The sequence below is a fragment of the Epinephelus lanceolatus genome, chromosome 20, assembly GCF_041903045.1.
Source record: "Epinephelus lanceolatus isolate andai-2023 chromosome 20, ASM4190304v1, whole genome shotgun sequence".
In the NCBI taxonomy this organism is placed as follows: domain Eukaryota; kingdom Metazoa; phylum Chordata; class Actinopteri; order Perciformes; family Serranidae; genus Epinephelus; species Epinephelus lanceolatus.
In genome coordinates, this window is record NC_135753.1 from 29,548,817 (window position 1) to 29,571,776 (window position 22,960).

The following is a 22,960-nucleotide window of genomic DNA, read 5'->3' on the forward strand; positions in this document are numbered from 1 at the left end:
CTGCTTCATGTATATATTGTGGTGCACTCACTCTTTTTGTACGCTACATGTGATGGAGAGTTCTGTTGAATGCAGGTTGATTAAAGTGTCTCTTCCCCACCACAGCCTTTTTAATACACCTGCACGAGTTGCAGGTGTATTTTCCCTGAGAGGGAAAGATATTCCAACACAAAAGTCTTGGATGGTTACATATGGCTGCTTGCATACAGCTGCTGGTAGGTAAGTTAGACATTTTATTTCTCATCAGTGTACTAAAAATGGAACACAAACACGTCTCCTGGGGCCCTGCTGCCAACCCAGCAACACAGGGGTTTGCTCTGGTCATCTCTGCTCCTATGAAAGTATCCCGCAGTGTCTCTCATCCTCTGTGCCACCTTAGAGCAAAAACTGGATGTTAATATGATAATTTGACACCACTTTATCATTTTCCCCTATAACTGCGAAGGGTGACAAATTCTGGCTTTATTAATGAGGCAGTTATTTCGCTACTGAACTTACTTATGTCAATTAAAATTTTCAAATCATGTGAATCATTGTCACTAAACTGCATACTTGGATTTAGAAATGCAGCCATGGCAGGGGTGACAAGTGGATTTGGTGGGCCACCACAGCAACATCTTTCACAAAAATCAATCTTATTTCCTGCTTGAAACTCCAGTGTTATGAGTACAAGAACTACAAGGAGAAGGAGTGAGACAACAACTGTACACGGGTGAGAGATTTGACCCATTACCAGATTATCATAGTTCATAAAAATGCAGCATTGTGACAATAAAAACATTGCATACTGGAGATGTGGTAAGTTTGACATTGTTAGTAAAGAATCCAGTCTGCAGCGAAGTTCATACTTCAACAGCCAGAGAAGAATTGTAAAGTAACACTGGGTTTCATGATCAAAGAAAGTTTTTGTGACAGAGTCTGCATCAAAAGGAATTTAATAATGGACTAATAAGGCGATTAACAGATAAAACAAAGCAAACCCTCTTTCCCACCACACATATATCTTGTATCTACACTAAGAGGGGAGGCACTACAATTTTAACACTAAATTCAAACATTTTATCAATTGATGGTTTTACAAAACCTTGTTGTAGGGAGTGCCTACTTCCTACTTCCTGCGTTCATGCTATGTGCATAAATAATAATAAATACATCAGATGAGAGAGGATCAGTGACCCCACCTCAGTCAAGCCATGCCAAATAAACTACTCTACTCTGGAAAATTGACAACTCAAGTCAACAATGACGTGTCCCAATTCCATGAAACATACCTTCTGTAACACACACTGTACACTATCCTTTGAAGTATACTATCTTTTCCCAGTATGTATAGAAGGATTCAACATGCCCTACCAACAAATGACAACTGGTGCACCATCAAACATTAATCAAAATTTGAAATTTTCAATTTACTTTACAGTGCAGCACTGATTTGAAAGAAAAAATCTAAAAGTCAAGATTGTAAAGTGAAATTTCTTTGCATTCATTTGACTCCCAATCAAGACACTCTGGTAAGAATGGTTTTACCTTCTTATTAAGGACTTCAAAACTGTTTTGAAATGCAAAATAATGGAATTTTAAACTTGCAATTACTCGTGATTTACTGTTGAAATTCTGCGATTAATCACAATATATATACATATACATATATATATGTATATATATATATATATATATATATATATATATATATATATATATATATATATATATCCTAAAAAATTTGTACAACATGTTTTTAAAATAAAGAGCTGTGTGGATTTATGCAGAAATGTTTTAATATATGCAGCTCTCCTATACTACCATCTGCAATTTATTTACATTTTTGGTACCTGGGAGTAACTCCTCTGTTTCTTTGCATTACCTTGTGGGACAAAAGTAAACATTTACAGCACACTCAAAAATGATATACTTAGTTTTTTCCACATTTCCACATTTCCAGTTTGAACACACTACACACTCAAAACATGCTTTGAATGAATATGTACTGTAGTGCGGAATTTGCACACAGCTTTAATCCTACAGGAAGATGAGAAACTTAAAGTTTGAAACCCAAATTTCAATTCATTTTCAAAGAGTGCTTTCATAAACGGAAAAAACAGGTCCACTGAAGCACCATATGCTTTCACCAGAATCATTAAACACTACTGACCATGTGAATAAGCTGGTCTTAAATGATTAACCTCATGCTAATATGTAATTTCCCACTATTACATCTTAAGACCTGCAATATCCAGATGGCTCATAGGGATAAAAATAAATTGCAAAGCCATCTATTTTAATGAAAGATAATACCACTGTCTTAATTTCACAGAGAGCCAAGTACCTCAATCAAAGCATCAAAAGTCACACACTAAAACCACATGTCATATGTAGAGGTTTCATTTGTTGAGTCACTCGGCTCAGGCTCTCCTCCAGGAGCTGATTACAAGTTCAGGGAAGGACTTTGTCTTCCTTGGAACAAGTAAAGGCCACAGCCCTGTTGATCCAAGAGGAAGAGAAACTGGACTCATCAAAGCCTTCCAAGCTCTTTGAAGGTATCTTGTTCAGTCCATTCCAATTTCTTGCAAGATACAGAGCTGAATACAAGATACAAAGAAATAGTTTCAATAACCCTCCGTCTTTATGAAACATAGTGCAGATATTATTTAGGAATTAAGGTATTTAGATTGATAGCGAGCTGGAAATGTATCAAGTGTTCATGTCTTAAAGTAAGGAAAATTTTACTGCCTGAAATATATTTAAGGGTTATGAGAAAGAATGGACAGAAGGGGGTTTTCCTTTGCAATCGTCAAGTTGCTGCCAGGTGCTAAAAAACATAGCCTAGCTGGCTGTAGGCTACAAGCCAGATGGAATTTAGTGAAGACTGTGGCGCATAACAGGACCCATTTCAGAAAGACAAAAACACCCAATCTCTAATCTAAACTCACCATTTCCTCAGTCAAAAAAATGATAGTCTGGTAACTGTTTCCAAGTGCAACTTTTAAAGTCTTATTCCTCCATTTTGGGTTGGTCTTTAATAATAGCCTATGCAGCACAATACTGAATCAATTGATTCCGTCTGGGATTACTTCACAGAAAAGGTTGAGAATAACAGCTCAGAGATAGTTTCTGCCCCATGTGGAGGTGTCGATTATCAGAACATTCAGTTCCTGTTAGTATGTAATTCATGTTTGTCAGGCCCTCAGGTATTAACTACTTTGTCAAATATTTCCATCTTTACTGCTTCAGCCTCTTGACGATTAATCACTCTGTAGGCACTACTCCCTTTCTATATCCAACGACTTTTATCATATCTCTGAAACCACAACTTGACTGCCTTTGCCTCTGCCTAACTATGTTTAGCTATACTTCACTGCTTATTTATGGTTACTTACAAGATAGCCCCCCACACACACAAACACACACACACACACACACACACACTTACACTGCCACCATGACTAAGTAGGTAGCTGAATATTTTATTCATCTAGCATTCTTCTCATCATCTAAGTCTGGGAAAAAAATGCATCACCGGAATCAGGAATCATCCATGATCCAGGAAGAGTGATAAAAAGGAGGCTATATATAGATGATGAATTACTATCCCAGGGAAAAACAGCTTTTTGAATATTTCATGGGACAGACTTTGACTTCTCTGGTGGAGAGAAAGAAGAATTCCCTTCCTTCTTCAAGAAAAGTTCCAATATAGATCAGTTAATTACTTTATCATCCTTGTAATGTGCCTCTATAGAACCATTAACTCAATACAGACATAGTCTGAACCACACACACACTACTCCTTCCTCTATTTTATTATTTTTTGAATATCCCTACATGTCCCTCAAGTAAAAGTGAAGTCTTCACGCTTTGGATTGAAATGGCTGCTAGTTTGTGGCAAAACATCAAAAGCAAACAGGTGCTTATAAATCTGGTGCATCTTGGCTCAGTGCCTAATTTCCATAAAATGATGCATTAACATTTTCACTGAATATTCAGCCCTTTTTACAAGCACCCGCTTGGTCGGTCTTGTTAGTCATTCAAATGAAATTATAAAAAATGCAGAATGGTGGTGCGTCCAAGAGACAGCGCGGTGTCCTACACGTAGGCAGCATATGGTATTGGGAATACAGCTCATTCAAGTGGTTGATTGATTGGTGCGCCATTGCCATCCCACTGTCAATCAAACTTTTGCTCCATTGAATGAGACCACCAGACTCAAAACAATTGCAATTATTAATATTCATGACAGGCCCATGTTTTTTCTTCAATGTCAGTTTCTCATGTTGTCTTTGTTCTCCCGACAGTCAGTGCATCTGCTGGGTTTCATGTGAATGTCAGGATAACTTACAGTTTGACTCTTTTGTACTGCAAGCTACTTCTATGAAAAGTTGTTTGTTGTTATTCATACTACTGTCATCCATCTCAGCTTCCTAATTTTTATTGCCAACAACTGCAGATGGTAACATATGATATTTGTCAAAACATGTTACACTTCTGTTTTGTAATGTTTTTCTCAGTATATTCCAAAATGTTGCTGCCTGTTTGGGTATCAGATTGGAGAGCGGAGGGAATAGCTGCTTGCATGATACCACACAAGAACACACGCCTGATGCAAATTTACCCGGTCAGTCGAGTACATTTGCCTGCTAGTGCACACAGCACTGCATGTGGTAACCTGTGACAGCAAAAAATGTCCTCTGTCAGCTCCCATGATTACACAGTACTGCAATTATGCAGCCCTCTGTCCTGTGTACTGCTTTCTCTGCAGCCTTGTGAAAGCCCAGCACAACTGCAATGTACAATAAGAGCAGTTGTCACACAAGGAGACGTCTCTCCTTCACTGTGCATTGTGTTGGTAGAAGACACTTTGCAATTCACCAGGTGGGCAACAGCTGGAGGGGCTATTTGATTAAAACCACTCCCTACTTCCAGCCAACACCCCCGTCCCTCTGTGACTATCTGCCCCGCCAAGGCCACACAGTGGCTTTTATGATAGCGCACGAGGTAACCTCGTATGCCCACTCCCCGACTCATTCTAGGGAAATTACAGTCATGTCATCTTGCACTGCCTTTTTCTATGCGTGAAAAAAGGTGATGATAGAATATCATCTGCAATTTCATAAATAACACCAAGGCCCCAAAAGGCTGAATTTCTTGCCAGTCAGTGATTAACTATCACTCAAGAGGCATTTACCATTATCCATAACAGGATTCATCGCACTCCAAGCACCATGAAAGCCAAATGTGGCTCTATTCTGCTTAAGATTTAACTGAGCAGAGACACAACTTTGAAAAGGAAATAACTATGTTTTCAAATTGTGACTCTGGTAAAAAATATCAAAACAAAGCCCTAAAAAGTATCACTACTTAAGCATTATGGGCACGAGATGCAGCAGTAAGTCTTAAAAAAACGCCTTGACTGTGAGAGGTGTTGATTTTTGGTATTCGGATATTTGTTTGTTTTTGTCATTCATTTTGTTGACTTTGTCAGACGTTGTCTCGCAATTATTATGTGGACCTATTATGTAGGTCTTTAAATCATCAATGACAACAAAAAATGTCACAAGCTGTTATGATGTCACAACAACATCGATAGTACCTTGTTAATCCAACCTCCTTGGTTGCATTAATCACACTAAACCTTTTGGAAATTATTTGTGCAAGTGCCGTCCATCTCAGTCGAGAAGGCCCCACAAAGCAGTTTTGTTGTATTCCTTCGCCCCAAACTCCCACTCCTCCTTTCCCTTGTGACAGCAGTGACTCTACTTTTTTCACTGCCTTTAGGTTGTACTTTACCTTATCACTTGCCAGCAGAAAAAAAAAAGCCAAGAACATTTGGAAGGAAAAGTACTGTCGCCTCGAATGGTTAACATGGGAATTGCCGCAAGAGCTGTAAAGACAAATGTTATCCATCACATTGATTAAATTCCTCTTAGCTGGTGTCCTTGGCCAAGTAAGTTTGTGTGAACGGCTGTGGTGCTAACAGCAGTCCCATGGAGAGTTAGTGGATTAATTAGAATTGCACCAAATGGCCAGTCTTGTAGAAGTCAATCTGCTCTCCGTTACATCACATGTCACCTTTCCTCCTGTGCCTCCAGTGTCCAGTGATTGTTCGAATGCCTTAATGTGATTCTCTGTCTGTAGCGCACTGGACCTGTCTATGTCTTAATCGAGATATTTTCAAATATTGGTATGATGTTTATTTAAATTTAGTTTCTAATTTTACATATTTAATTTTCCATGGAGTTTATTTTTTTTTAAATGTTTGAAAAAGGTTTCTGAATTTGTCCTTGTGGAAATAGCTTGAGAAAATCGAACATTGGAAGCAGATTTAAGTGCCAAAGAATCATTTATATACCTTAACAAACAATATTAGACAACAGTGAATATGTCACCATCTTTAGATATTTCCTCCTGTGCAAGTCTCTGCAAGGTCCCTAACTGCCCCATTTCTTTGGGCTTTTCATTGTCACAAAGATATCATTCAGCTAGCTTATTCAGTAGAGCTACCACATTACTAACAAGGCCAATCATGACGCAATTGAAAATACTGTGGAAAGGGGGATGATTGAGAAATTGAAATTTCAATCCCAACTTTTTTTCGACAGCAAAAGCAAGAAATCTTGCCAAAGATAGGGCTACATTTAACCTCTCAAGCCAAGTAATTGTTGAGTCCTTGTTGTTGATCCACAATCTTATTAAAGTATTACAATCATTTTGTTCAATTGTGGACTGAAATCCGTATTTTCTGCCCCTCAAGTTGTGATTTTCTTCGCTTTTTAAAACATCTATTTACTTTGGAGAGGTTTACTGAGCATGCAGCCTCAATTCTGTGTCATACACAGAACACACACTAGCTCATATATGTAGTTACATAAATTAAACCTGCAAGATGCCCAGTACACACAGTCTTCTAAGCAGCCAACAAGCTCAGCAGAACAAATTAAAGTTATCTGCCTAGCGCCACAGCATTTCAACAGTACGTAACGATTGGGTTCTCCCAGATATTCCCAGCCAGTCAAATCACAACTGAACTGGAAAAAAAAACAAAACGGTTTAATAATAATAGACTGATAATTATTACATTGTCATTTTATAAAACAAAAAATGATTCCAACTCTCAAATATTTCCAAAGACTGACCTCTGATTCAAATAACAGGGAGTTTATATTATTCAAAGTTCTGCTATAACACAAGCAAGCTTTGGCACAAGTCCTGTGGTGGCATGCAATCAGCAGCTGTTAATTCATCTTATTCATATTCTCGGGAAGGGTTCAAAGAAAAGATTTCCTTTACACGATTAATCTTCACTGGGCGTGCCAACTCTGCACTAGTATTCCAAAGGCACATCTTATCGCAACCCCAATCTCCATCTTAAGTGCCCTCAGGTTACGTTCATATTGAATTAGCTCACATCAAAGCGATTCCACACGACAAGCCTTTTAAGATTAAATGCTCTTTTAATTCTCTGATTACAAACAATTTACTCCATCGGGACACTGTTACCTAGATGAAAAATGATAAAGATCCTATTTCTCACTGAAAGGATATGTAAGAAAACAACACATTTGACTAGAATGAAAGACAAAGATCAGAGCTAGTTAAGTGCACTGTCAAATTCCTGTGATTCAAAGAATTTAATCAAAAACGTTACAGTTACCATTTAAAGCAGGCACCAAAGTTCAAGCAAATGACAGCACACGACGTGTCACAGATTTTAAGCACTTTACAAATGGTTTCAGAAAACTGTTTCATGGCTACACTATACATTTTAATGACAGTAGGAGGCCTTTAAACATTTGTGTAAAAGACAAACAAGGACACAAGGAAGGGTTAGCATCAGAGAAGATACCACAGCTTGAAACCACCCTGTCTTGATTTATGATTGTAGAAAGAAAAGATTTATAGAAAATCATGCGCTAACCGCCCTTCTGAAAAGGCTAATGGAATTAACTGCCTATGAGAAACAAATGCAGATGGATGCTAACATGACTGTCAGTACTGTCTTCAGAAGATGGATCACTGAGCTGTCTAATCAGTGGTTTGGTTTAAGCCTTGAATATTTGTCTGTGTTGGTTATACCACGAGTCACTTGGACAGTCAGCATCAGTTGTTGCAGGCATTCAGTGAGATTGATTCGTTTTAAGGGAAAATTGGGCTCCACCAGTCACCTAATCTTGATAGATGTGACAGTTTTGGGAAAGCCGAAGAAAAGAGCCCAGACAGATTATTATGGATGAATATTTTTCTGATGCTGTCTTTGCTGCAGAACAACAACTGAGGCAAGCACTTACACACATACCATTTTAAGAACAAAAACTTACTCTGGATCAGCTAAGTACCATAAAATACCCTGTCTCCTTTAGCTATTCTCCTCCCCCCCTTGTCATTAAGCTGCCAATCAGAGTTAGGGAGTGGTTTGGGATCCAATCAATCAAGCTGATTGGGAGTGTCAGGAAGTAGCTGCTATAAGCAGCCAGAGGTTGCGCCTGTTGCAAACACCATTTAACCGACACAGCATGTTTAGCCAGCATGATAATTAGGGCAAAGTCCTTGCTCATCTCCTCTCTTAAGCTTTAGACTCAATGTAACTCAAACTGCAAATGGCACAGACTATGGTGCTACTAATTTGGGTTTCAAATGCCAACACTAACACTGTGCTTTGATATTTTCAGTTCAGTTTATGCTGAAAGAGACACTGAAGCTGACAATACTAATATTTTGTGCCAGCGCTGAATAGGTTAATATCCCACATTTTTCAAACACATGAGTGCTGTCAAAATAAAACTGCATAAACACAAAGGTTTTCTGACAGATTTTGTCTTCCTATTCCAGATATACTGTTTCTCAAAGTGTGGATACATGCTAATATATGCTGTTAAATCACTTGTAGGATCCAAAAAATTAATCAACAAATATATTTGTGAACAAGCATGTGTGCATGTGTGTGTGTGTGTGTGTGTGTGTGTGTGTGTGTGTGTGTGTGTCTACAAAGAGCCACAACTCATACAGGAAAAAACTAGTGCAGTAGTGTAATTTTGACTACCATTCATTAATACAGATAAGCTAGTGAGCTGCTATTTAGCTAGCTGGTTCCAAGCTGGAATGGTGGCTTCTCAAAAAGCCTATCACACTCATTCAAGAACAGGACAACTCATAATGTACTGTACAATACACACAGGCCAGACACACCACAAACATCCCCCTCAACCCAAAGTGTGACATTTGAGGAGATTATGAGTGGCAAGACTAAATACTGCAAATACCAGAAAGGCTTAAACAGACATGTTGAAATTACCTGGACTTTTTTCTGCTCAAAAGCAAAGGAAGAGGAACTGTGTAGGCAAAAGACAGTATACATAAGCAGGCTCGCCAAACCCAGGTAGCTTAATATGAAGTGGCAAACCTAATTGTTCAATTACAACACTTCAGCACAATAAGGGAACCTATAATCCCTCCTGAAGCAGCTGCTTTGAATTCAACTATGCAGAGAGAGAAAATAATACCAGCAAAATCAAAAAGAAAGTAGATTTAAAAAGCATAACCAGCATAAAGTTCGAAGATAAACTAATTCCATGGTCAGATCAGACGCCCGATTTTGAAGGCAATACATCAGTCATCATCTATATCCATTAAATTCCAAAGGTATTGTTTTTGTGGCTGACGAAGGAGAAATCTGCCCCACAAAGGTGTGTGATTGGGAAGGGCAGTAGAGTCTTCACTGCATGCTGATAGACAGAGGGGATACTGAGCTTTAATGCAGAGCAGACATTATGAGAGAGGCTGTGGAACTGAGCACTGTCAGGAGGTGTGCTCAGTAGCCGATTGTTGAGAATGTTTGACCTTATGCCAAATCCATATGCAATAATTACACATGAAACTAGCCCATGAGCGTTGATAAATAAAAAACACCCTGCACATGTCCACATCATGTTATATGCATTATTGACAGTAGACTGACCAGAGGACCAGTGTTGTAACCTTGTAAGACCATCCTGATGACGTTAGCCCAATATTTTGTTTTGCTCTCTGTGTCTGTCTGGTACCGCAGCTCGCCCAAACACTTTAAGTGGGCGGAAGTACTCGCCTTGACAGACAAAAACCTTTAGCCAATCAGCATAAGGAAACACCAGGGGACATCTTCATTACCAACAGAGATAAATCAAGCTTTTACCAAAACTCTGTGAGTGCGTACTCTTGTTCATGTTTAATTGTTTTTATCAACTCCATTTCTACAACAACTTAATTTATTGCTGTGTTTATTCTACTAAGGAGTGGGAGCCGCAATTACTGTTCTGCAAGCTGCAGCCTGGATTTTACGTCACCAACTACAACACAGTGCCTGATTGGCTGCTTACGTTGTCAGCTATACAGTCTGGATCCCTGATTGGCCCCAAATGGATTTAAATAGCTGTTTTACCCTATGGGCCCTAGGCGTTTTTGGGGTATTTTTACTGCCTTTACTTTTAAGCTCAAATCACAGTCATTATAAAGGCTACATACACATGCTATATCTTGTTTTGTTTTGTTTTTTTTCAGGACAATCTGGGCTAACCAGATTTGCCATCATTCCATGTCCTTCTATGTGCCTGTATTTTATATTAATTTTTATATCAATGAAAAAAACAAATCCATGTGACTAAATTCTTACATTTTTACATGTATCTCAGCATAGCAAGTTGGAAGAAGACATATTCTGCCATATATGAAGAGGGGAGACTCTCTGGAATCTGGCAATATAAGAACCATGATGGTGGGACATTCTGTCACTTCACAGTTGTCCAAAACATGTGGTTTGTGCCAGGCGGACATGATTGCCAGTATTTTTTCATTATTGCAAGAAATTCCATTGACTCATTCACAAGTCAAAAATGTGTTTTATCTGAAAGAAACATGCAATATTTACATCTAAGATAATAGAAAAATAGTCAACCAAGTGCAATGATGTCCTCCAAGATAATATTTGCCACTTTGTTTGCAGTGAACAAAATTTGTTGTTGTTTCTCAGTTTCAGTTATTAAGTTTGATGGAGTGTCAACTGGACAATATGGAGATATTTGCATCTTTAAAGCCGGACTACAAATGTGGATAGACAGGGAGAAACACATGCAAGCCTAAGACGTGGTAAGATACGATATTCCTCACTATATGAAGTGACTGATAACAAGATCTGTATAATGGATTGTAAAGAAATTCGTCAGGTTTTTATTTTGTAGACAATTGATCTGTATTTATAGCATGATGGGATGACAGCACAATGTGTGTGGTATCATTGGAAAGCTCTGCATCTGCGCTTTCATGTGACATGCGTGGCATTTCTGTGCAAGCCTGCATTCGCGAGTAATCCATCCAAGAGTAATGTGTGTGCAAAGCTGTATGAAAGCTCTGTTATACATAATTTTAGTGTAACTTTATCATTTTTTTTTGCTGTGAAAACATTGGCTATGACGCACGGTCGCGGAGAAAATCAATAGAGAAGAACAGGTGTGAATTTGGACGCACTATGTGTCGTTCAGGCCCATAGGGTTAAATTGTCATCAGAAGGGTCTCACCAGGCTACCTGTGTTGCACACGCACACATTTAAAAAAAAAATAGATAACAGGGCATTCAATTTGAGCTAAATTTTATGTTGGTATTTCTTTTTTCATTATTTCAGACTTGGAAATGCTAATTGTTTAATAATCCAGCAATAAAGCTGTAACGAATAACTAATGTGAGAGACTAAACCAAACACAATTTTAGCTTAAAAACTGAGGCTTCTCTGCTTTTTCTTTGAGAAAATCGTGTGATGGTGAGTATGGCATACTCAAACAGCAAATTTACATGGCAAACCCGGGTAGATCCTTCACATTGGCCAAGTCTAAGTACACAAAGCACTTATCAATAGGGGGGAAGGCAGCTCAAACAGGCAAGAAATTATGTCTTCGATACCTTGGCTGTCCTAGGCATCAGCCTAGGTATCGCTATTTAATTATTTATGCAAAGTAATATTCCATATTGCTGTACAGTTTTCCAGTTACTGTGTAATTAAAGCTGCACTTGAAATATCTGTGTATTTTATTTGCCAGTTATCTACAGGAATGAGACAAATACCACTGAACCACAAAATGGTCTCACAGATGAAAACAATGCGCAATGTTTTTAACAGCTGCACTAGAGGTTGATTTCCTCTCTTATGAAGCTCAGGGTCAAGATAGTTTCATAACTGTAGAGCAGGTACTTCCAACAGTAATATAAAAGTTATGAACAGAGCTTACAGCCAGAGAGAGAGCAGGTTTGCATTGATTACCAGAGTGGCCAGCTTGAGTAGAGAATATGACCCGAGCCCCTAAGCCATCTCTCCATCACTCCTCCCTCCCCTCTCAGCTGAACCAGTGCTGTCTGTCTCCCTAGGCTGTCAATAGAGCCTGATGGGCCTTTTAGACACTTATCAATATTTAACCAGCCTCCCCCATTGACTCAGCAATTACTGCCTAATTGATTTGAGATTGATTATCATCAGCACCATAATGGCAGTGTCGGTCAGCTGCAAGTGCTGATAAAAATCCTTGGTGTAAATTAAATTATCTTTTTATGCAGCGAGTGTGTGAAGTGGAGCATCTGTGTGTGACTGTACCATGTCAAGACAGGAACCTTCAGACTTGTGTAGCCCTCCTCAGATGCTCCCAGTAACAAATACTCTTGCTATAGTGAAAGGAAGGATGCAGCTTCAGCCCGGATTGGTCTGTTTTTCAAGTCTTCCTTGGCAAGACTGAAAATAAGACAGATTTACATTAGAAAAGTTAGTTGGTGCCGCATGAGATTTAAGTAAGACTTTCACTCTAGCCCTTTTTACGCTGCCTGTTCAAGGTGGGCATATTGCGCTATTGTTCGCCATTCTGTATAAAAGATACAATCCCGGTATGGGGGACTTAGGTGTCTCACCTTTATAACAACAACAGAGATAGAAACAGCGCCGAATAAATGTCTGTGTAAAGAGGACAGTCGGCAGGACATAACAATGGACAGGATGGGTGTGAACAACATGTTGTGTATGTGACCCACTGCTAAGACACTTAAAAAGCAGCTAGCAGCAGTTAGCAGCTAACTCATAGAGACAGAAGAGCAGCCAAAAATATCCGCAAATTGGGAAATAATGAGGTCTGGGAGCGCACTACCCTCCAAACAGAGGACGAGATCAACAGCCACACAACAGGGACAGTAGATGATTTTTATTGCCGTACTACACCATTTGATGTGCATGTTATATGTCATACTACAGGCTAATGCTGTTGTGTTACATGTCACACAAGTCACCGCACTTTTGTTTCCAGAGTGCTGGCATGCTGCCTTAAATCACACACTGCATCATGTCTGCCTTGTTTGGCTCTGTATAAAAAAGCATGGGCAGCGTAATAAAAGGATTTCAGAGTGGCCCGATAGCGGGATCTCTGTGTAAAAAAAGGCTTGTGATATACAGTACAAGGCTTTCAGGTGATGTAAAGCACATGTAAAACACATTAGCATACCACATGTGAAAGAGAAACCTTTTTTAAATTTGTGAAATGCAGAAATTCCCAACATGGGCCAAGCTTCAAGAACCCTGGGTCCCATTATGCAACTCAATAGCATCTTTTGTAAGAACCTCCCTGCCTGATAAACACGCACTTCTTTCAAATGCCATGCTCTCTATTTGTGACGTAGGCTTTCAGTTGAAAATGTGGTCTTATCTTAAACTGAGATTAATTAAATGATGCCACTTGAGCAATTTTAGAGATTAGACAACACTCCATTCAGAGTGAATTTTACTGAAAGGAATAAATTAATTAGTTTAAAACAAATAATGGAAATGGTTGCTTTTTTCAACTAAATTGTGACTCAGAAAGCATGAAGCAAGTTGGAAAACACTTTTAAATAACTGAAGTGTACAATTCATCTTTCCCTTGATACTGAGTCTGGGATGTCCCACTGTCTGCTCCAAAAGTATGAGTGATAAACATATGAGCGGTTTCCACCCACATCATTACAGTGTAGAGTGAGCCCACCATCAACCAAATTCAAATGACTGGCCCATATCACATCCCTTTATAGAAATGCAAAGCTGCATCCTTTCACTTGTTCACTTGTAAGGGCTGTGGAAGTGTTCTTTCCTTTTGGGCCAAAACACTCTACAGTTGATGCCAGTAACAGTAATCAAAGCTTTCTGTACTGTGCCTGTGTGTTTGCATTATGTATGTTCGAACAACAAGGAAAGGTGGGAGGAAGCTTTCCAGGAAGTGCATCCGTCAAATTCATTACACTCTGGCCAAAGCTTTGGATGTGTCTCTGATGTTCCCTCTGAGATCCTTCTGGACATCATGACTGCTAACATTCGTCATTTCAGCATAAATGGCTCTCACTTGCTGAGTCCTTTGTGAAAAGCTGGGGACGCAAGTGTAGAATGACTGAATAGGTTGTGTAACAAATTGATTTCTTTAAGTGATTTTGGTGCAGAAGCCACCGATAGTGTGACCACACTTTTAGTTTATTTCCTTCAGTCGGAATCACACTGTAGAAGGATGCACTGGTTGCAACTAGTCAGTCTGCTTAGAGTTCACACTGTCTCATCACAAATGAAGCAAATCCTATCAACATTTGTCACGTGGACTTACACCTTTGCAGCTCCAAAATTAATTGTCCCTTTAATATAAGGGCATTAAGCTATCTTTTAATATTGTATTCCACCATTCTTCCAAAATGGTATCATACCTGATACACCCTGAAGTTGGCAGACTTCATCTCATGACAACTGTTACACTTTGTCTCACTCATGTGCAAATAGATTATCCTCTCACACTTACACTGTAATGTAAATGGTTGAAACTGAAGATGTACTGAATATTTATCATACTGTGTCAACTTAACAGACAAAAAAGAAAATGTACAAAATCACATAAGCTATATTTAACTATAACTTAAAATTATTTGTATAAAACATTAAATATTCTTACGTCCAAGTTAAACAAAAGATAAAAAGAAAAAAAAATCAACAGAGATAAAAGTCTGAGAAGTGTGACAGAAATATCTCACCTGGTAGCCAGCTGGTGTTTTGAAACCATCTTTAAAGTGCTTTCTTTAGCTCCCTCTCTCAGCTGATACATGCTTTCCCTCTGAAAACCTTTCTTAAGAGGAGACTGCCACTGTAAACCACAGACATAAACACACATATGCAACGAATATATATGTAAAAATATATGTAATCATATACATAGGCCTGTACTACGGAGCAGGATTTGAAGTTAGCTGGGTAGCTTCAGGGTTAACTCTGGGTTTTCAGTACTATGAAGCTGGTTCTCTTTTTACTGGGATAAATCACCATGGCAACTTATGCTGAACAGCTAACCTGCTCCTGAGCAAGTTAACATTGGATCACAGCCTGTCAACACTGCCTGTCCAATCAGATCACTGAAGAAAAAAGTATCCATAAACTAAAGTCCAGAGTGACAGGTAAAAAAGAGGAGCCTATATGCTGTTATAGGTCAGTAGAATCATTTAACTGTTTCAGAGCTTCTAACAAATAGAGAGATCGTTTACAACACAAAGAACATAATTCTAGCACTATTTAAAATCATGCAAAGTTTAGTTTAGTCCACAGTGATCGCTGACAGTGCTGCTAGTTTTACACTCAGATTCCATCAGTACAGCTCAGAATAACGAGACACCTGTGTGATGAGAACCAGGCTAAAACAGGTAATATTTTATTAGTAAAATAATCTACACACTCTTAATTGGCTCCCATTACTATAAATACCACATTTAGGTCATAGACCTCATCAGTTATTAACTACTTTTACACCTGTTGGTATTATCATCATCCAACTAAACAGCAAAAAATACTCTTTAAAAATGTCACATATGCCTATAGCTCAGTGAAACCTGTATGTAATTTAAGTCTTGGATAAAGGTGAATTTTTGGATAGTGTTTTCAGTGTTTTTAGATTTTACGATTACAGATTGTCATTTACATCCCACGTCACTGACATTTTTCTGTCTCATAGTCACAGACACTTTCACTACTGCTTCATCACATATCATATCACATGGTTTTGATGATGTTGCTCGTAATTAACAACCTCATCTCTTTCACATCAACATGTTCATGGTTGGATAGGAAAACCCAGAGTTGACTGAACTGGTGGATAACCAGCTTTGTAGTGCTAGTTATCCAGACAGGCAATGTTGGGGTTAGTCAAACCAGATAATGAGAAGTTATCCTGGATAAGTTCAGCTGGTTTTGTAGTACAGGCCTCATGTCTATGCTGTAAACAATGAGCAACAACAGCAAGGTATATATATATATATATATATATATATATATATATATATATATATATACACACATAGAGAGAGAGAGACATATATGTCTGCTCTGTAAACAATGAGCAACAACAGCAAAGTGCAGTTTCATAAGGGCACATTCACCTTAGCTAACCACTATAAGCAAATAGCTGTATTCATTAATTAAATTCCAAGATATCACACTCAAATACATAAAATAAGAAATAAACAGTAAAGTAGGCCTAAGCACTGCCCTCAAATGACACTTAACATGGTTTAAAGGCTAACAGTTTACGCTAACGGCAAAATAACGACACACGAACGGCCGCCATTTTCACGCTGTAACGTTAAGCTAATTAAGGATTAATGAGCACCAATTAACAGCGAAATGGGCGTAACTTTCTTTCAGGTAAAAATAAACCCCGACCAAAACTGTTTATTAAATACTTACATGTTTATAGAGAAGAACGTCGTGCTCAAGTTTGACGTTAGCTTCACAGAAAGACGCTGAATCACAGTTTCTTCTCAATTCGCTCGGTCTTTAGGCAACTCCAGCTACTATGACGTCATCGCGTGATGAGCGGCTTACGTTTTGTCACGCATGAAAAGCACACCCGGAAGTAGTTTAATACACTTTATACACAAATCTAAAAAATTTTATAACCATCACCGTGCTTTTTATATGATAGATATTTTTATTTAAATGAAGTCTCTTCAACAAGTGAATAACAAGAAAGGTATTTCGACCATACATTATTATAACCTGCCATTTGGCAATTTGTCTAATACTTTTTATTTTTAAATCTTGTCTTTAAGGGGTTTTTTTGTTTGTCTTTTGACATTTTCTGCTCTCCATGATGTCAGACTTTGTACTTCTTTTACTCTGTTTAATAAACTTGCAAATAAAGCCTAATACAATTAATTATGACACCATTATTATTAGATATACAGCAGCTGAGTGACAAAGTAGGCCTACATTAACTTGACTACTGTGTTTAAGTTTACTTGCTTACTTTACTATAGTATTTCTCTGCTATTTTATACTTCTACTCCACATTTCAGGGAGAAATATTGTACTTTTGGCTCCATTTATTATATATCATTTCAAAGTGTTTTTACTTTGTGTCATTAGTATTTTTACTAACGTAAAAGGTCTGAGCACCTCTTCCAACATTGTATATCATTGTAAACCATGTCAGTGAGCTGGCATAGACAATTCAGGACCTTGGAACAGATAAACGTACCTGTAATGTGGTTGTTGTTGATGTCCTTGTTGATGTCAACATGTCTGCTGTGGAAAAAAGGTCTGGAAGGTACAAGTGACAATACAGGCAGCAACAGCACAATAGAAGCAGTAATTATTCTTTCTTTATTTAGTCCAGGAAGGCAACATTAATCAAAGAACTGAACTTGAAGATATTTATTAGGATGAATGTTGTGGTTATTATAAAGTTACTAGTTATTATAGCAAACTATAGGAAACTGAAATAATCAAGATAAAAATCCAAATTGAACATGCTGATCGAACAACCAAAATTCCACCAAAAAGCTCAAATGCAAAGCAACGTTACTGCACAAGAATCTGCCAGTTCTCCCGAGCAAAATAGCAAACATTACTCTCGAGCATCAGAAATCAAAATAACACTCAGCACATAAGAACATGTGGATGAGCTTAGTCCTTTGGTGCATACACAGATAAAGTATATTATATTTACCCACAGAGCCACAGAGCAAAAGGTTAGGGACAAAGTAAGTGCTTTTCATTGCTCCTCTTTGAACATGACAGCTTAGTAGAGGAGGCTGGCTGTGAAGACCAATGCAGGTCATTAGCCCACCGAAATACCTTCAGCTTAATTTATTTCTGAAGTGATTATGACTGCACGATAGGCTAATTAGGAACTCTGCTTAACATTTTACAGAGACTGTTTGTAAAGCATTAACTTCCACTGATTAAATACGGAATCCTTGATGAGTGCTCGCCTGTGTGTTTGACAGAAGACCTTGCCTTAGCTGCATGCAAATTCACACACTGCTTTTAGGTGTTTTATAGAATGATGAGCAGTCAAGTGTGTATGTCTCAATTACTGTAAGAAGATCGTCCTATTTCGGAGGACTATTGAGTGTGTGCGCACAGGCAAGTCAAGTCAAAAATTAAGGAACATTTTTCTTTTATGTTTTGATTTTACGTCATAGTATTTTTTTAGTCTCATATTTTTGTCTCTAACCTTTTCTGCTTAACCTATCTGCTTACACTGATTTGATTTAGCCCATTCTGCTGTCCTCCTCATCCTCCATCTTTTCCTCCCATCCTCCTACTGTCCTTCACTTATCCGTTCTTTAAAGTCATCTCAGGTTAGCTGGAAGGTCACATCGCTCAAGTGTGCCCTCTGGGGCAGCTCCTGTTATTTTAAGGGGTCATGTACATTTATCCAAGCTATGAATAAAGAAGCACCCACAGGCTGCAGTAAGAGGCCCGAGCCGAGCCGCAGCTGAAAGGATGGAGGAAAAAAAAACAACATTTACTTTGGAGAAGTGGGTTTCAACAAGGAGCCTCTTTAAAGGTCAAAGGTCAAAGATGGCCATCACCTGTCATTAGCTGACTTTTGGCCTGGCTCAGTGCACTTGGTATCTCAGCCACCCACCCAAAAGACCATAAGTGGTGACTGATGGAGATTTTTTTCGATGAGAGCAGATCTGCTGGAGTGCTTTCAGTAATAGCGGGTATTTTATGAAATCCGCTTTTAATGTGGGAGCAGGAATAATTCCAAAAGGAACCATCAGACCATCACAGCAAACTTAAACTCTACTCTAATTCACACTAATTAAATTCCTTTAGGGTCAGCAGCTCCTCAAGGTGATGTGACACCTATCCAATTGTGAGAGAAACTGAATCCGTGCTTATGGGTGCTTGTTTCTGTCAGCGTTTGAACCTGGTCAAATTATTCTGACAGAAAACAATTACATCAAGTTGCATATTTTACAGTATGCAAACATTTTAATTAACGCAGATGTATTCTCATGCCTACACGGAGAAAGCAAGTGAAAGAAAGTGTAGCTTTTTTTTTTTTTTTTTTTTGACCATTAGCAGCTGTCTGGAATGCTTGCAGTGGGTGTAGTGCTCATTAAGCAGTGATATAAAGCACAATCTCATAATGACTAAAGATCTGTTGTCTGGTAAGCACTAACAAAACGATTGATTCGTAAGCAGAGGAAAAGAGGAGGCCAAGAGGAAAGGGAGAAAATTATAATGAGAGCGTGAGAGAGAGGGAGGGAGGGAGAGGCATTTAGTTGGCAGACAGTTTCCTGATTCAGCCAGGCTGGAGAGCAGGGGTAGCTGTCTTCCTCCATGTACCTCATCTATCACTGCCTATTTCTAGGAGACTCACCCGTTTCCCCCACCACACACACAGATGGAAGGGAGTGAGAATTCAATCTTTCCTTGCCTCACAGTCATCTGCAGAAATGCATTCGTTCACCCTTCGCGGCAGGGCCCCAAAACCTGCCAATAATCGTCCACCAGGGCGGGAAAGAATCACTGCAGGTAGCCGAGCTTTCCTCATGTGATCTATTTCCAATCTGTAAAGTCCCACAGGTAGATTAGGTACAAGTGGAAACAGGCTTTAAGGAGTGGCGGTGGTCTTCAACTGCAAGGATCCTGTGGCACTTGTGGAAAACACATCTACAGTATAGCATTTTGAAGCACAGGGCCGTATTTATCACAAGAGAATTATTTTCTTTACTTCTGTGGAAAATCGTTAATAACAACTTCTCATTTTACCGAATAAAAATATTGTAAAGCATAGAGAATGAGAAACTCTTCCCCGTTGTGGCAAAACTGATGTGTATTTTCATCAATCTAATATCTAGTGCAGCCTTCTTGTCCAAAACATCAACTATAACTGATTTTTGGCCTCTTCAGGCCAGCTTCAACAAACTGTGACCACAACTGTGACATCATTAGTGCCTTTTATGTTCATATGGCAAAATCTTCAACAACCAGTTGCCTATTTACACTTCCAGCAGACAGGGATATGCTTCTGTCGAGATGCTAATGTAAATGGCTACTCGCTGTGTCATCATGACTGGCTCCATAAAAGTTTTGACTTTCCTGGTTTCTAAATGGTTCTGTCATTGGTCAGAAATATGGATACTGGAGCACATTTAATAACAGCACACAACCACACAAATATATAGCAATATTACATGTACAAAATACAAATATAAAACAGAATAACACCTGTAAGAAAAATTACATATGTAAAGAGATTCTAAAATACTCACCCCGAACAACCAAATGCCATTGAAAACATGTATGTCTTACGTTTGTGTCAATGGAGGGGGAGCATTTGATTGAGAGTGGAAGGCTTTTCCAGAGCTTTGGAGCAGCTACCGCAAAGGCACCATCTCCTGTACTCACCAGCCTCGATCATGGGACAGTTAAAAGACAATGTCCTGAAGATCTAAGAGGTCGAGAGTTGGAGTAGGGGCAGAGAAGTTCAGTAATGTACTGGGGTGCCAGCCCATGTGTGGCTTTAAAATCAAATAGAAGAACCTTAAAATCAATCCTGTATTTGAAAGATAGCCAAATCAGGGACGCTAGCACTGGTGTAGTGCTGTCTCTTTTTCCGGCACCAGTGATTAAAGTTGATATGGCTAGTGTTAGCAGAAAAATGCCGGTATACAGGTCGTAAATGTGCATTTCATAGGATAGAAGGCGCCTTACTCTGTCTTACTCTGCTTCTGGTTGGCTACCCTTACATCCTTACCCCTAACTTAACCAATCCCACTCCTTTTACCTAAACCTAACCAATCCAGCCAATGAAAGAAAGGAGTAGTCGCCAGTCAGAGGGCAAGCAGGGTGGGTCATGCCTTTGCTAGAATAGGAATTGCAAATTTGTGCACAGGCCCACCAACAGGAATGACTGGGCCCCTAAAAAGGTCAAGTGAATGGGTAAATCTGCTTTACTTACATCAGTGCATATGGCTGTCCCCTTGCAGTTTGCTTTTTCTGCCACAGTTACGTACCATTTCCAGGAGACGGTGCTTTCACAATGAAGCGGGCAACATTTGCTAAAGCAACAATGAATAAAGGGTTTATTTCTGATGTTGTGTTAAGTAACAGTGAATATTTTGGTTCAAAAATCTGTGCTTATATTTAGGATGAACATGACTATTGTTGGCCTCCATGGGCCCTCCACAGCAGCTGGGCCCAACAAAGCTTAGCCCTGCCCCCATCCTTGTGTGCAGCCTTGCATGTGTACACATCTGGCAAACAGAGAGCAACATGAGCATACATTTGAGGTTGTTTTTCTCGTCACGCAAGGAATATTAGGTCAAAATTTTGGGGTCTCCATTAACTCCTGAGGAAAATATTGGGCTCTTTAGCTGCTACATGTTGTCTGTGTGCTGTTTGGTGCAGGGCCAGGTAACATACAGTGGGTTTGTAGCGCTTATTCACTGAAAACAGCTGGTGAGAGTAAACCAGAACAGTGAAGGTGCAGGTAGAGCTGAGGAAAACCGCAGTCAGGTGATAATTCTCAGTGGCTTCATTACTACAAGCAACCCCTTTCACAAACAAGTCGTGATTCATTAGGAATAAAACATTGATATCAGTCACTTTAATGTACTATGGGAAGATATTACAGCATAATATCTATATATATATGATATATATATATATATATATATATATATATATATATATATATATATATATATAATTTTTGTTAAGGGAGTCCATCTCAGCCAAGATCTGAGGAATGAACAGGTGTTAATAAGACCACCTGCATCTGTGTTGAAAGCCTGTGAAAGAATAGTGCCATAGGACCTAATATGTCACTGATATTAATTTGCAAGTTTCCAGAGCTGTTTAATAATACTTCCTATCATGCCACTGCGTCACACTATAAAAAGTTTGGACTGATTACCTGCATGTCACAGAGGCAGATATTTCCTCAAATGTTATGGCACTGTAAAAATTCATATTCATTTTTTTTTTCTGACAATTATTTACATCAAGTTTTCATTTTGTTTTTCCATACGTGCGTTTATGTTTACACATGTTTCTATTGTTGGTGCAAGCTGTCATATCGACATCTGCTGCACGTCAAAAAATGTTGGCTGAGCTGTTCAAAAGGGAAATCAATATTAACGTGTAGCCCGGCTCTCCCCCCTGTGAAACAACAGGCTCATCATCACTCTGACAGTCCTCGACCCCGTCTGCGCTGAACATCTCCTCACATAAAGACGACATTTTCACCAGGACTGTCTGAGTCAGGTCAGAACATGGGGACGATGATCACAACCACAATCCAAACCCTCTCAAACAAAACCTCTTCCCTCTGGTGAATGCCAACACAAGTTTGCTGAAATCCAGATTCTTCTCTTTCCTCCCCGTCTCTCGCCGCTCTTTATTCATTTGCATAATCCCTGTGACACTCTGATTAATAACTCCAATGTGATTTGCATATCTATGCCTGAAATTGAGGACAGACATTCACACAGTAAATACAGTCCGGCGAGAAACAAACTGTCGAATGTGGTGTTGGTGGGACGAGGGATATCTAGGGAGAGGGATGATTGTGGAATATTCTTGGGTTAAATCACACACAAGTGACCATGAAACACACACAAACACATACACATAGACAACGCTTACAGGGTACTTTCTAACTCTCC